Here is an 11,876-nt window from a genome sequence, read left to right on the forward strand (position 1 = left end):
AAACAGACAAATACTTTATTCACAAAAGTACACAATGAAACACAAAGAACAGAATGAGGACCCCCTATCGAACTCAACCTATCCAGCTAGACTTAATCATGCTGCTTCAAATATACACAATAGTCCCAATATGAAGCCCCCTTTTAAAACCAGTAGAAATGGAACACATGCTTACAGTTTGAAGTTGAAGGATAGAAAAGCGAGAGAGTTTCCACACAGTTCCCTGTTGAACTCCCCAGTGCTAGACGTAACTGAAAACTGCTCAGCTCAGCTCAGCTCGTTCAGCTAAAACAAAATCTGACCGCTCCCCTTTCATTATACACGTCCCTCCTAAAACATGACCCCTTTGGCCGAAAGTTACATCTACTTACATATATCATGTCTGTAAGAGGCCAGACTGATCGGAGTCACGCCCCATTTTAATGCTCCTCTGAAAACAATCAAGGACAGAGTCTCCTTGAGCCAAGGAAAAGCATTGAGAAAAAAAGCTCTGTGACAGAGAAGACGGGCTTGTTTTCTGTACGGAGGTCAGAAGCTGGTGGGATTGGCTAACTCTATCAGAGTGTGACTGCTGACAGGTTTGTGAACAACAAGACGTTCAGTGCAGGGTCACAAACTAACTGAACATTGAGGCCGTGAAAGTTCATTCAGAACCCGGAGCTCTCTCTCCAACAACATGTGGGTCCATAGAGCTATGTAAACTAACATAGAATCATAGAGCCCAACACCACGGAGACAACCCCATTAGCCTAAAATGGTCCATGCTGACCAAAATGTCCATCCATGCTCACCCAGTTTTCCTGCACTTGGCCAATATCCTTCTCAAAGTTTCCTATCTGTATATTTGTACAAACGTGAAGACGTGTATTGCAGAAAATTCTTTATATTTCACGGTATCAACGTTTGGTTTTGGAAATACTGAGTGTTAGTTCATAACACTCAAGTTTCAATGCAATCAGTTTTTATTATTTTGTAGCGATACAGATTCAGCAGTCCTTTTCTTCACAGTCTCCTCATGGTACCACCACTGCAAGGAGAGTCTGGTGAAACTCCATTACACTCTCTGTCTGCAGCAAGGAGATCATTCATTATAAAGGAGAGAAAATCTGTTCACAGTGCCCCAAATACATTACAACTGCAGGATGGTGTCTTCACTCTTAGACTTAATCATTGTGTAATGAAGGACACCACTCATTTACTGTGCTGATTAGTTACTGCTTCATATGAATTTTGTCAGTGACTCATCACCAAGGACCATTTCGCCTTCTCATAAAAACAAAATGAGAAGGATGATATGTTTTACCAAATCATTTCTTTGCCCTATGAAGCAAAGCCAGACCAACAGCAACATCACTATTGCCATTGGAGATGGTTGGAAATGCTGAGGAGGCAACGGAGGATGTATTTTCTCTGGAATATTAACCCAGGAACCCAAACAATGATCCAGACCCCGGATTTGAATTCCACCACAGCAAATCTTGGAATTTGAATTCAATAATATATAAGGAATTAAGAATCAAATTAAACGATGAAGCCATTGTTGATTGTCATACCTGGCACCTTTATGCCCAAAGTTGTGCGAAGATTTGTAGCTCGGGTGCTCGGTGTTGTGGTTCTGTTCGCCGAGCTGGAAGTTTTTGTTGCAAACGTTTCGTCCCCTGGATAGGCGACATCATCACCTTTGAGCCCTTCAGGGAAATCTACCATCTTCACCTGGTTTGGCTGACGTGTGAATCCAGACCTACAGCAATGTGGTTAACTCTCAGTTGAAGTTTGCATTGGCCAAGCCAGGCACTCAGTTATATCACTCACTACAAAGTTTCAAATAAATGAAACTGGATGGACCTCAGCACTATCAACTTACAGTCCACGGACTGCATTGGGTCAGAAAGGTTGCTCACCAACACCTTCTCAAGGATAATGAGGAAAGGGAATTTAATACTGAACCAACATCCCATTATTGAAAAGTAAATGATCACACTTTACCAAAGAGAGACAAAGGGACATAACTCACTTTACGCAGGGACTTTGATGCATTCCCTAAATGGGTATGATTTTCAGTAATATGGAAACAGGAGAAAAATAGATGAGGTTAATCTTGTTTCTCTTTCCATTCCAGCAGATCATCAACAATTCATTTGTTTTCTTCATTCTGTCTACGTGTCTCTTTCTACATCTATTCGACTCACTCCTTCTGCCCTTCACAACAGACGTCCCTGTCATCAACATCAATTACACTATTTCCCAGCGATGTTCAGTTCTGATGTGTGATCATTGGACTCGAAGTGTCAATTCTGTTTTTCTCTCGACCCGAAGCTGCTAATGCTCCTCAGTTTCTCTGAAAATTTCTTGTTGTTTTTGTTTCTGATCTTGAGCATCATGCTTTGTTTTAGTTAATGTTGTTATTACATGGGATGCCTGCATCACTGGCAAGGGCAGCATTTGTTGACCATCACAAATGCCCTTTATTTTGATGTCATTCTTTGAGGCAGTATAGAGCCAAGCACATTACTGTGGGATTGAGTCAGACCAGATAATAATGCTAGATTTCTTTACCAAAGGATATCAGTGAATAGATAAAATTATAGATAAAATGTTGGTGATGTTATGGTTGTTCTTAGTGAAACTCGCTTTTATTTTCAATTCCTGCATTTACATATATGTTCTGACATCATTTGTGGTAGCATATGAAACAGTGTCTTTATGTGTAATAACCTGTGCCTCTAAATTACATTTCTTGCAATATTACTGCTCTGACACAGTAGTAGTAATCGTGGAGTTACGTTTGAGACAAGAACAAGGTGGTTATCGAAATATTTGCAACTGAAAGAAAGCTCACAGGAGAGTTGGAACCATAAAGGCAGAATTTTACCAAGGCATAGATAATGGTTTATTAAACATCAGCATTGACACCAAGGTATAATCGAGCTGGTCATGGATAGGTTTCGTGATGGACAGAATACTGAGACATAAATTAATTCAGAACAAAACGATACATCGGGATTGTGAACAGTGTTGTTCTGAGATGTTTGTGAGGCTGGAGGTGTGGGTGGTTCTGAAATGTGTGGGTAATGAAAAGAAGTTACATTTGAAACTGAAGGCAATAGTTTTCGTCTTTGCCAGATATAGATAACAGAAATAGCAATGGGTTTCACCATGGCTAATGGGCTTAATAAATTGATAGAGATGCGGACACTTACCAGGAACACCAACAATAGCGAGGAAGGGATAGTAACCTGCCTGGAGAATCAAAAGTACACAGTATATCCGATATGATACTGTCATCCAAGGCCAGGAAAGATACAAAAGACCATCGGATAAACTCCTGTCCATTGTTACAGCATTGCTGTCTACTGTTCTCAGATTCTGATCCATTAATGGAACATTCCAGACTATTCTCAGATGTTTATCTCTCCCCTTCCGGTCTCTGCAGCTGTTGATCCCTGTTAATGTGAAGGTGGTGCATCTGCTGCTATAATGGGACAAAAAATTGCAAGAAGCCCCTTACTAATAGAAGAGGAAACCATCAAGTGACACAATTAGGATCCATGGAGACTGACATCAATTACAGCCACTGAACAAACACATCCAGTTAACCCCTTTCAGTGTGGTTAGTTCATGTCACAATAACAACTGAAATGAATTGAATGTTGGTATCGCTTGGATATTGGTCACATCTCCCATCACCAATTGCTCTCGTGAAGTTCGTTGTGAGGGAGAATGATGCTTGTTTTCTTATCACGGGCAAGATTATTCTGCGGTGTTTGTCTGTTTGCAATGTTGTAACTGTCTGAACCTCCCACCACCCCCAGAAAACACAATCTAGATGTTGTTATCATGTTGATCCCTCCTCGACTAGAACACGTGCAAATCTGTAGATTTACAGTGGACATATTTGCCCTGATCATACTCAGGAAGTGTGTATCTGCCTGGACTTTACTCTCATTGCTCTAATAAGGCAATTTTGTTTCTTCAACACACAAAGTGCGTCAGCACTATTTTATATAAACTCACAAACACTTTAATGCACTTTATTGGCTTCAAAGGAATAAGACTCACATTCTTTGAATTCAGTCCAAAGCTAAATATGACATGTTGTCACAATGCCCGTCCCTTTACAACGTCATGTAGTCATTGATTTTTTTTTTGTCACAGAGGGTCGAAACAATCAAGATTCCAATATGTTTGAATTTAGAAATGTTCATTGGGTCACTTTTATTTATACCTAGGAGGTAATGCCTCAGGCAATGGGCTTTCAAGTCGTAAAAAATGTCTTGTATAATCAAGAGGATGCGGTCATCTCTCTAGCTCGGCAGATTGGTTCAGTTTGGGGGTTAGTTGAGTCAGGGTAACTGTTGAAACTGGATGCTCTCCACCTTCTACTGCCCTTCTGACCGCATAACCTGCAAGTTTTTTGTATCAGATTTACTCCTTTTGCTCAGGGGCTTGTTTATTGTGAATTTGCAAGCATTTGGAACAGTATCCTGAAGTCGGGATACCCTGTCGAGTTTGGATAGGACAGGTTATTCGGGTTTTCCATTTTGTTCCTTGTTTTTCATTCGGTAATTTGGTAAATACATTCTGTTTGCTTAAAACCCAGCATTCTGACCAGTTAGTTCACTCTGGGAATATCTATGATAGACTAAACATCAGAAAATACCAGAATTACTGGTGGACTACCTGCTTAAAGATATTTTTGGGGGCCTGGCCTGGTACATCACAGATTGGGGCCATTTTGGGATTTAGTCGGCGAGTGGCAGGTGTTAGTGTCTCTTACTTCGGGTGTTGATTTGGTCGAGTAAACAGAGCTTCGGATAGCAATGGCTCTTGCAGTCACCAAGTATGTTTTGGAGGTGGAAGAATTAACTTTGTGGCTTTTTACAAAATGCACTTTAAATCCAAGCTGCGGGAATTAGTGGACGAGCAGAAGTTGAAGGTATCTCCTTGCGTGAGGAAAGATGAGATGCTTGCAACAGTGGCTCACCATTCCAATTTGCTGGAAACACCAGCAGGATCTGTAGAGATGACTAAACTTCAATCGCAGATGAAGCAGCTTACGTAATGACCATTATCAGAAGAGAAAGAAAGAGAATGAATAGGTTTAGCAAAGGAAATAGAAAAAAAATAACAAATAGCTCTTGTAGGAGAAAAAGGAAAAGAGGGAGCATTTGAGCTTTAGAGGTGGACACTTAGAATGGAAAGTCAGCTTAAAAGGACGGAGATGACGGCTGTAGGTAAGCTTAGTGAGGAACAGCGTGAGGGTGAGCAAACCCATGGTGGTCGAAAGCCTGGACAGAAAGACTTTAGGTATATTCACGGAAAAGCACCACTGGAGACAGAGCAGGATATATAAAATAAAGGATATACATGGTATATTCACGGAAACCTTTTTCATTTCACTTGAAAAAAGTAGCTAAACAATTGCAGTGGCCAATGAGCATGTGGGTTGTGTTGATCGAAACAGATCTTGTGGGTAGATCTAGTGAGGTATTCGCAACACTATTAAAGGAGAGATCTGGGGAGTATGACGAGGGGGAAAAGTGCATATGAGCTTGTGCCAGAAGCCTACAGACAACGTTTCAGGAATCTAAGGCCAAATCTGTTCAAACCCATATTGAGTTTGAAAGGATCAAAAAAGTAATTTTGATAGATGGATAAGAGGCTTTAAAAAGACAGCAAAGTTATGATGTTCTTCGAGTGAAAATTAATTTGAAGGAGTTCAAAACTTCACTTATTGACATTTTGCAAACTCATTTGGAAGAGCAGAGAGTTAAAACTGCAAGGCATGTACATGAAGTTGCTTACGAATGTGAGTATGTCTAGTGATTAATCATTCTAAAACTTTGTTTAGCTTCCAGAATCAATTTCTGTCCTTGAGGGATAGAAATTGAGGCAAAGAGAAATCTTCACGTGGAAAGGGAAAGGTAGATCTCGGTGAAGGTCATAATGATAACTTACCACAGGGAAAAAAGGAAACACTTGAAGGAGACAAAGAAGTTAAAAAGTTGTGGTGTTTTCACTGCAACAAATTAGATCATATGAATCACCGTGTTGGTAGGTTCAGGAATAAACACAGATGCAGGAAAAGAGGATAAGCCTAGGAGTTTTGTTGGAGTGGTAAGAGAAGGCGCAGTGGAAGCTGGAAAGCTGCATCAGCATGTACAAGCTGATTGGAGGTTTGTTATGTTGGAAATGCCGGATCTGCTTTGAAAATATACGTGCAAATGGAATGTTTATTCACATAGGGCAGGTAAAGAGGATGCAATATTAAGAGACACAGTATCCTCTCAGACTGTGATGCTGAAAGATAAGGAGGTATGTACTACTGAAGGACTATTTCCAGAAAAAAAGGTACTGCTAAAGGAAATTCACCGAGAGAGAAAAAGTGCAAAATTATGTAAAGCGAAGGTAGAGTGCCCAGAAAGGTGTGGAGAAATTGTGGTAGGAAAATTGGACAAACTCTCAGCTCCAGGAATACAATTTGTCCTTGCGAAAAATATAGCTGATTCACTAGTACGAGTGCTATCTGCTCTGGTTGAAAAGCCAGTGGAGACGCAGGCAACTGAAGCAATGCAGGAGTCTTATCGTGGAAGCTTTCCTGATTGTTGGGTAACAAGGTCCCAATGTCACCAGTTCAAACAGGAGAGATCAAAAATGAAAAGATAAGGAAGCTTAAGTGGCATTAACAGAGACCTGCTCCATCAGATAGTTGAAAAAAAAGGAACAAATAGGTGATCATGCAAATGTTTTTAGCTCAGCTAAGCTGATTGATTACAGTGGAAAGATAAAATGTTTAAGTAGTTGTATCAAAAAGTACATCCACTAGGAATTTTGCATGTATCCTCGAGTGTTATTACCTTAAAAATGATGTCCGAATGAGGAAATAGAGACGATCATATATTCAAGGAGATGATAATTGGGTAGAGTTTCATCAAATCGTATTGCCCATGGGGTACAGAAAGGAGGTGTTGCGGATTGACTAGGTCCCCGACCTCAAACAAAAAAAAAAAGTGGACGCCAGTATTTGTTAACAGTAATGGACGCATCAACTAGATTTCCAGAGGCAATCCCGAGATGCCATAGCTGAAAGAATTGCAGAAGAATTAATCTTTTTAAAGAGATACAGACTACTAATTGAGATACAGTGAGATCAAGGTTCAAACTTCACATCCAAATTACTCACTATATTGTCATAGGAATAAAGCAATTCAAATCGACTGCGTACCATCCAAAATTGCAGGGATCGCTACAAAGGTGACATTAAACATTAAAGATCATGTTGAGGGTTTATGGTCAGGGTTATCCTGATGATTAGGGTAAGGGAATCCCATTCATGCTTTATGTGATCACGAATGCACCAAATTAACCCAGAGCAAATTCAATCCATTTCGAATTAGGTTCTGGGCATTAAGTGAGAGGACCATTATAATTGATTAATTAGAAAATAATAAATCAGAATGCAAAGGCCACACATTTGGACTAGGTCGGAAATTTTAGAGAACAATTAATAGCGCTGGGGAGTTGGCTAGACAGCATTTAAAAGTAATGCAACATGCAATAAAACAGGAAGCTGACAGGAAGTCAAAATTTTCCAATTTTAAAATCGGTGTAAGGTTTTACTGTTACTTCCAGGGATAGGTGAACCTTCAAAAGTAAGGTTTAGTGGAGCTTAGCAAATACAAAGGATATTGAATGAGAGCAACTACTTGATAAGGACTCCAGGCAGAAAGAAATCTCACAGTGTATGTCATGTGAATAGGCTCAAAATGTACTTTGACAGGGAAGAATTGCAAGAAGACAAGGTGTTAATGATTACGGCACTGAAGGAAGAACCAAGTTCAGAGGATTAAAATTGGATATTGCTCAAATTAAAGTAGACAATGAGGTTTTTGTCTAAATTGGGATAAATTATTGAATTACCTTCCTGAGAAAGATTGAAATGACTAGAAAGAGATATTACTATTACATGGGGATATGCAGATATTAACTTGGAAGTACTAACCGAATTGCGCACAATGTAGCAATAGAAGATGCAGTTACGTTTAAGCAACATTCTTACAGGGATAATTCTCTAAAGCAGGCATAGGTTCAGAAGGCGATTACCAGCAAGGTGTCTGAGAATCTTTTGGTGACATTTAAGGACAGAAGTGCTGAACTGTTAACTTGGAGCCTGTTGTAACAGCCATTCAATTCGAAAATTGTGACGGGGCAGGTCTTCAAAACATGATTGCCAATGCATTGTTGAGACTTGAGTGACAAATGGAGGCACTCAATAATGGGAATACCGCACACTGAATCCGGATGTTGTACACATTTACATGTTTATAGTAAACGAATGTACATGCGCATTTTAAAGTACGAACCATTACTTTTGGGAGTTTTGAAAACCGAAGCCATCTTTGGATATTGATGATTCAATTATATATCTGAGGAGCTGTCACAGAGGCGGTCTCTTTACAATATTATGTTGTCTTTGAATTGTTTTTAGAGAGGTTCGAAGCGACCAAAGGTTCCAACATGTCTCAATTTTGAACGCTTCATTGGAGTACTTTGTTTTTCCCTAACAGATAATGCCTCGTAAAGAATGCTTTCAAGTCTTTTTTTTTAAAAAACTGGTGTAATCAAGAAGATGTGGCCAGCTCTCCGGCTGCACGGGTCAGTTCAGTTCGAGGGTTAGTTGAGTCAGGATCACTGTTGAAACTGGATGCTCTCCCCCTCTTTTAGCCCTCTGACTTCGTAACCTATAAGCTTCTTTTTTTGTGTAATTTTTACTCTTTGTGATTAGGGGTTTGTTTATTAGGATTGTTGTAAGTAATTTGGATCAGCGTCATTAATTAGAGATTGCCTGTCAAATTTGGATAGGATGGATTATTCAGGTACAGTATTTTCAGTTCGTGGTGTTACATTCCTTATTTTTGTCAATACATTCTATTTATTTAAAAATCGGTAATCGGACCAGCTCTGGGAATATCCACTATACACTTAACTTCAACAAATGGCAACATTATGATCTGGGCAATGTGCTTAAGAATGTTTTGAGGGGTCGGCCCTGGTCCATAACAATGTACAATAACCTTGATAATTAACAGTCATGAATTAATGAGTCAGTGACAGAATGAACATGATAATGGCTATGAGACAGAAAGGGCTGCGGACAGTGACTGAGGAGACCTGAGGGGAGTACCGTAATATCTCTCAGTCACGAGTATTCAGCCATCACTGTTTCTGACAAATGGAATGAAATGCAATGCTGAGCAAGATAATACATGAACTTTGTTACATGGAATGCTGAACAACAATTTGAATAGAGCAGGATAATTTTAAATGTGATGTGCAAAAGTATATCTGACATACAAACTGTTTAATCACAGGTTATACAGGTTGTTAAGATTGTTTATATCGGGACGGGATATTCAGAAATAAAAACAGACACAAATAAGAAAATGTGTTGGTTTACTGTGAGTTACAACAGAGTAACAATTAGGATACAGCTCATATCAAGCTGGTACAGAGATGATGGGCTACATGGCAACCATTCTTGATGAAATTATTCAGAGAAATATATTGAAAATGTTCAGAGACTGAGGAGACAAATTTAGACATAAAATGCACAGACAATGCCATAATTAATAACCTATTCCTATTTTTACATCAAGTGTAGCTGTCTCTAAAAGGCTCTTTACATCAAAATCACTTTGATGAGATCTGCGCATTTATTTTCAGAACTTAACGAAGAAACAGACTGTAGTGCAATACATGTGTCACTGGCACAAGTGATAGGAACAGGAGTGGAGCATATTATCCAAATATAACCGGGGTCAACATCCACACCAACCAAGAAAAAGCAAAATATTAGAGATCGTGGAAATCTGAAAGACAAATGCAGAATGATGGAGAAATGCAACAGATAACGCAGGATCTGGGCAGATAAACAGAGTTAACATATCGACTCTTCTATGAACCTGTTCTGAACAAGTTATGTTGGAATCAGTAAGACTTAATTCCATTTTTCTCTGCTCGGATACTGCCTGAACTGCTGGGTTTCTCTCCAGCACATTCAATTGTTGCAATGGCAGGAGATAGAGAGTAATGGTGGGCACTTGCTTTTTGGACTGGATCCTTTTTCCACAGAGGTTGGTTCTTGGTTTTCATTGTTTGACATTTATGTAAATGATTTGAGTGAGAATATCGAAGGCATGGTTCGTACGTTTGCAAATGACACCAAAACCGGTGACATAGTGGACAGTGAAGAAGGATTTCTACGAATAAAAAAAGATTTTGATGAAATGGGTCAATAGACTGACAAATAGCAGATAGAGTTCAAGCTTGATGAATGTGAAGTGCAGTCAATAGTGTGTGTTTGCTGCTGTCTGATTCACCAAGAATGGAATGATTTTAATCCCCATTTCCTGGGTTCAAAACATCGATATCCTTCATGATCTTTGAGAGATCTTACCGTCTTGCTGTGAATGTAGTTGCACAATGTCTTTGGATTATCCTTACAATTATCTGCCGAAGCTATCTCACATCTCCTTCTTGCTTTCCTGATTTCTCTCGACATAATGTCCCACACTCTTTATATTGATGAAGAGATTAAATTGAATAAAGTTGTCCATATCTAAAGTAAGGTTTTCTTTGATTCTTGAATAAAATGTCAATAACTGTACTTGACCATTGCTCCTTAATACTACCGGCCTTGCACTTCATTCTAACTGGAACATAATGCCTCTCAACTGCCATCGTCAGGCAGTTGAGCGCTTCCCACTTGTCATACAGCGTTTTACTTGCTAACAGTCTACTCCAATCAAACTTGCTAAGTCCTGTCCCATGCCATTAACATTTATGGTACTCCAATTAAATAACTATAATGAAAACCTTATTCTTTTCCATAACTATTTTGAAAGGAATAGCGTTATGATTACAATACACAAAATATTCCCTCGTTTACTTCAGTCACTTGCACTGCCTCTCGCACAAAAGAAGGCATGGTTTTGCCCCTTCTCTGTTAGAATCATCCGCATATTGATGAAGTATGTCTTCTTAAACACATTTGACAAATTCTTCACCATCCAACCCTTCCTTACGTTGAAATAAATGCAATTTCGTGCTTCAGAATTACAATATACTCTTGACTCTCTCGTTTTTTTTCTAATTGACATGCTCTCCTCATATTCATAAACTTCTACAACCATCCTACCATTTGTACTGCTACTTGGAATATCCCCCTTGCCGTCTCTATCAATATAACGTCTCCCTACATAGAATGAGCAAATCTCCCTGCGAAGATATTCGTTGCATTACAGTTTAGATTAGACCAATCCATTCTGAACAGGTCATTTGTTTCTAAAATAGATTCCAATTTCCCAAAAATCTAAATCCCTCAGCAACACAGTAGCTCTTCAGCCGTTAATGTTTCTCCTTTAACCCTTTGTTCCTTCCCAGCTGAATTTAGCGTTGAGAGTAGAGCAGGAAGTATTGCTTTAAAAGTTTTTCTTTTTAAAAATACTCACATTCACCTCTTAAGTACACCCTGTACTGCTTTAATCTATCCTTAGAAAATGTCATTCCTGCCAATATCTACAATAGCCTTTGGCTACTCAACCTCACCTTTATCAACGTGCTTAAAATGTTTCGATATGTTCTTAATCCAGCACAGGGAAAGCACCAACCCATCCTAAATTAACGATCACTGCCCCAGATTCTCCTGTTGATGCCCCGATAGAAAAGTCCACTGAAGCAACAATTCTACTAAATCTTCTCAAACGCTGCTAAACATAAGAATAATTCCAAGTGTCCAACAAAGGACAATCCCCTTCTTCTGTTCGAAAAGCTGAAAATCATTTTGATAGAGGAATAGCCACCGGAGAATTTTGAAC

The sequence above is a fragment of the Chiloscyllium plagiosum genome, unplaced genomic scaffold (assembly GCF_037043375.1).
Source record: "Chiloscyllium plagiosum isolate Xiang-an unplaced genomic scaffold, Cpla_swu_hap1 HiC_scaffold_14, whole genome shotgun sequence".
Lineage (NCBI taxonomy): Eukaryota > Metazoa > Chordata > Chondrichthyes > Orectolobiformes > Hemiscylliidae > Chiloscyllium > Chiloscyllium plagiosum.